We start from the raw sequence: 4,881 nt of genomic DNA on the forward strand, positions 1-4,881 counted from the left end.
TTTTTCAGAAACGATTAATGGAAATGACATAAATTTTTTTGTACTTAAAGATACGTTTTGAGAGCTTAAAAAATTTTTTTTATTACAAAATGTCTAAAAATAAAAAAGTTATGGCCGCCGGCAGATGATAAGTTTTTTTCCGACACGTTCGGTGGTGGACACTGTGCAGTTGAAACAGTCGATCTGAAATAAAAAAACCAAAGGGATTATTCAAGTTAACAATAAAGACGAGTCGTTGACGATCGCCGATTTTTAAAATCGATTTTTTAAACAAAATGGCAACGAGCTGAAAATCGGGTATGGAAAATCTGTGAGAAAATGTCGTCATTTTTACGTAATTATTAAAAAATAAAGATTGATTAAAAAAAAGTAAGATCGTCAACGACCTCTAAATGTTTCTCAGCGTATTTTGTGTAAATTTTAAAATCTATCGAGTAGTTTTCCAGATATGATGTCCACCGGCTTCGAAAACAGTGTTTTGAGAAAAACGCGTTTAAAGTTTCAAGTATGGTTCTACTATTATTAAGTGAAGAATTTTTAACTTTACCTCTAGTCGTCAATTCCAGGACCATATAAAGTACCCTCAGCAGCAATTGCAGCTTCGTAGAAAGAGGATTGCTTTTGTCTGCGAGCAATTCTTCCTTCGCGCGTCGCCTCCTGCACTCGAATATCAGACAAATTGATGCGCTCTCGGTCTTGATTCTTGCAGTATGTAGCGCAATTTCGGCCAACATCGATATTCAGTGCCTGCATCATTAGTAAATATTTAATTTAATTTAATTTAATTTATTGCGATGCTTAGTAGTGGATACAGTTAGAGTATAATGAGTGCACGCAAATGGTAAGGCATCAACAAATTGTTGTTTCTATGCCTACCAGTGGAGACAGTGTGAGTTGACATAATACTAAATACTAAATATATAATATAATATAGAAACAATAATACAGAAATAATGGATTCGCTCACGGGATTCGCTCAATACTAAATACTAAATATATAATATAATATAGAAACAATAAATAATACAGAAACAATGGATTCGCTCACGGGAGTAAATTTCAGTCATTAATATATTTGTCTCGCAGAACTAAAAATACACACGCAGTGAACGCATAGGATATACGTACGCAACACTCGCACATGTGCGCGTTAGCAGACATGACCGTGCAAGCAATCAGCAATGCGCAGGTTGAGATGCATTTCTGGCAGGAAGTGCAGTTGATAGAATAAAAGTGGACGTAGCTGTACGAAAGGAGGGCAGGGAGGATAAGGATCTTATGGAAGAGGGAAGGTCATTGAAATATTTGACTGCACAGTAGGAGAACGAAGCGCGAAACTTGGCGGAGTGATGCGATGGAAAGGAAAGAAGGTCAGGGTAACGAGTATTTGGGGCGTTAACGGCATGGAGCTCAGAGTTCAGATGCAAGAGACGTCGGAGGTAAGGAGGAGTGTTAGACTGAAGAAGACGGAAAACCAGGCAACAGAGATGAAGCATAAAACGTTGTTGGATTTTTAACCAACGGGAGTTAGAATAGAGTGGAGATACATGGTCAAATTTCCGGACATTGTAGGAGAAGCGGAGACATGAGTTTTGAATATATTGGATACGATTCAATAGTTGTTGGTTAAGTGCTGGAATATAAACGACGTCGGCGTAGTCGAAGAGTGAGACGACAAGCGCTTGGGATACATGAAGCTTCTGAGAAGTGGAGAGTATGTGCCGGAACAGATATAGAAGACGAAGTCGAGCAAAGGCAGCCCGACATTTTACGTCAACATGTTGTTTAAATGACCAGGAAGAGTCAACGTGAACGCCGAGTATTTTAATTGAGGATGATAGAGGTATGGGTACGGAGTTCAGATAAAGATCGAAGGATTGAAGCTGAGACAGCAGCACTGGAGAACCTGCAATGAGAAGTGAGGATTTGGTAGGGTTAAGGTGCAGTCCATTTGAGGATGCCCATTTAGCTACCGCTTCAAGGTCGATGTTCAATGCAGCAACGGTAGAAGAGACGTCCGACAGACGGAATGTTTTGCGAAAAATCACGTCATCGGCATATTTAAGAAGTTCGGCAAAGAAAGGAGTGGAGCACAGATCAGCGATGAAAATGATGAATAATAAAGGTCCGAGAACGGAGCCCTGAGGTACGCCCGAGAGAACAGCGCGAGTAGGGGAGAAGATAGGCAAGGGATTATATAAAAGAACGCGCTGGAAGCGATTTATTAGGTAAGATTGCATAAAGGACAAGGCTGAAGGAGATAAGCCGTAGTACTCGAGCTTAGCTAGGAGAAGATAAGGGTTGACCGTGTCGAACGCCTTCGTGAAATCTAGAGTAGTCAATGCAGTGAGACAGCCCGAGTCAAAACCCCGCAGGACGGAGTCGGAGAGGTAGAGAAGCTCGGACGTGGTGCTATGCATGCCACGAAAACCAGACTGACACTCCGGAATTATCTTTTCTTTGTTTACAAATGCATATAGCTGAAGGAAGCATATGCGCTCAAGGAGTTTGGAGAAAAATGGGGGGAGAGAGATGGGGCGAAGAGAGGAGAAAGTGGAGGGGTTGTGAGTTTTGGGAATGGGAAGAACAACTGCGTGTTTCCACGAGGAGGGAAAAGTATTGGAGGAGAGGGAGTAATTCAAAATGTGTAGGAGAGGCTCGAGACATTGTGGCAGGCAGAGAAGCAGCATACGACCAGAGAGATCGTACGGACCGGCAGAGGTGAGACGTATACGCTTAAGGACATTGTAAAGCTCAGTGGGAGTGATTGGAGTAAAACTAAATGTTTCGGAAGCATTGAAGGATGAGGAGGCAAAATGACGTAGCGTTTGAGGAGAGCAGGAGGAGGAAGGAAGAGAATCAAGAAAATGATCGTTCATACGCTTAGGATCAAGGAGATGGGATGGTAAGGTATGCGAGGGAGATGTTGTCCCTCCAAGTAATGAGAGATTTCTCCAGAATTGACGAGGAGAGTTAGATGAAAAGGAATTTGTAAGATAAGCCTTCTTTTCACGACGTATGGCATAGTTTACCTCGTTACGGAGTTGCTTGTAACGATGCCAGTCATGATCGAATCGAGTGCGCCTATGACGAAGAAAAGCTCGACGCTTCAGAGTTATTAGTTTTCTGACGGCGGTGTTGAGCCATGGAGCCGGCGGACGCGATGCGCTCTTCAACGTCAACGGAGCAAGATGATCGAAAACGGACATTATGGTAGATGTGAAATAGGCGACCATCTCATCAACATGCACCGCATTGAACACAGGCGACCAGTCAGTCCCGAGCAGCTCGGAGGAAACGTCAGAAGGCGGAATGGCGTGGATGTTGCGAGAGAGAGTGACACGACTGCGATGCGGTCGAACTATTCTTAGAATCGCCCAGACCATGAAATGATCACTGATATCGAGTTCTTCGCTGACACCGCAGTCGACCACCCCCACACTATGCGAGATCAAGATAAGATCCAGAATGGATGATGTGTTCCGTGTGAGACGCGTTGGCAACTCTATGAGTTGTCGAAGGGAGAGGTTCGATGCTATGTCGCACAACAGTCGAGCGTTAGGTTCGTTGGCACGGAGCATGTCGATGTTGAAGTCGCCCATACACAATTTCGTCGGCGCAGCACGCAATGTGAGACAAGCGCGATTCAATGTAATGCATGTCCGAGACAGGAGAGTGAGGAGGACGGTAAACGCAGATCACAGCAACGCATCTGTGTGTCAGGCGAAGAGAGACAGCGACGATATCCACGAGTGTGCCAGAAGGAGGGGCACCAAGATCAATCTGAGTGAAAGAGAGAGAGTTATTAATATATAACACAACGCCCCCGCCGCGGGAGCCGGTAGATCGATCGGAGCGAACAAAAGTGAAACCATTTATGTCGATGAATTTCGTGTCGATCGCGTCCCGCAGCCAAGTCTCTCCAATCGCTAGAATATCAAGTTGATGATAGGCTGTAAGATCTTTAACCAATGTAAAATGGGGCAATAATGAACGCACGTTGATGTGAGCGACGCAAAGAGTTAGGCGGCTGCTGATACCAGCAGCAAACGGCCCGGAACGCGAATGACGTCAGACAGGTTCAGGGCGTGCCGAAAAGCCCGCCGGGGATGAGGCGCGGGGGTGCTGAAGCGAATCAGTTGTATCAATCTCCGCAAGCATTGAGTCCTGCGATAAATAGCGGCGCAGGGGAGAGCCATCCCCCTGGGGATTGTCATCCGAAAGATTTTCATATATCGGACGAATTGCTTTGATAACATCGTCGTGAAGTGGCGTTTTATGCTCATAATGCTGAAGAGTTCCTGCGGTTTTTGCTTGATGCCACGAGCACCACGATTCCCGGTCCTTGAGGGCAATTATCGTGTCGAGGCTTTTCATTCGTTGAACACTTGTGGTAAAATGTGGCCCATATAGCATCCTTCATTTTTGTCACAGAATCGCAGTTTCTTCTGATGGCGAGGCCGTAATAAACTGTCAGTTCATCGATCAGTTTTCCAGTCAATTTGCCTTTACCACCGAGACCCGTGGTTTCTTTTTTGCAAGCGCGAAGTCTTGTACCCATGCGAAAAGTCGAATACAGAACAGAAGAGCAACAATACACAAGATCAAGAGGACAATTGAAACCCAAAATACCTCTAGAGCGATATTTTCCGTGCGCGCCGTGTCAGATAGCAGAGCTCGAACGCTCGAACGCTTGAACTTGTTTTCTTCGGAATTCTATAACTTTGTCAATTTTACAGATATTGATGTAAAATTTTCAAAATATATTCTCAACACTTAAAACTTTTAAAAAATGCAAAAAAAAATTTTTTAGGGGGATGTAGCCCCTTAATATAAACGCGCATTTTGCAACGTCCTCTGAAGCCGAGTAGTTGCTCGTCC

General features: G+C 44.2%; 1 long non-coding RNA gene across 2 annotated transcripts; it reads right to left on the reverse strand.

The window, feature by feature from the left end:
* On the reverse strand, nt 1-4,875 carry LOC139824961 (uncharacterized). 2 transcript variants are annotated; one of them, XR_011735391.1, is made up of 4 exons: nt 3,873-4,875; nt 3,033-3,783; nt 548-747; nt 1-183 (listed from the first exon to the last, which is right to left on the reverse strand). It is a non-coding gene; the product is annotated as an uncharacterized lncRNA (long non-coding RNA). The 2 variants fall into 2 exon arrangements; XR_011735390.1 differs by having other exon boundaries at nt 3,033-4,875.
* Nucleotides 4,876-4,881: the final 6 nt, after the last annotated feature.

The sequence above is a fragment of the Temnothorax longispinosus genome, unplaced genomic scaffold (genome assembly GCF_030848805.1).
Source record: "Temnothorax longispinosus isolate EJ_2023e unplaced genomic scaffold, Tlon_JGU_v1 HiC_scaffold_719, whole genome shotgun sequence".
NCBI lineage: Eukaryota > Metazoa > Arthropoda > Insecta > Hymenoptera > Formicidae > Temnothorax > Temnothorax longispinosus.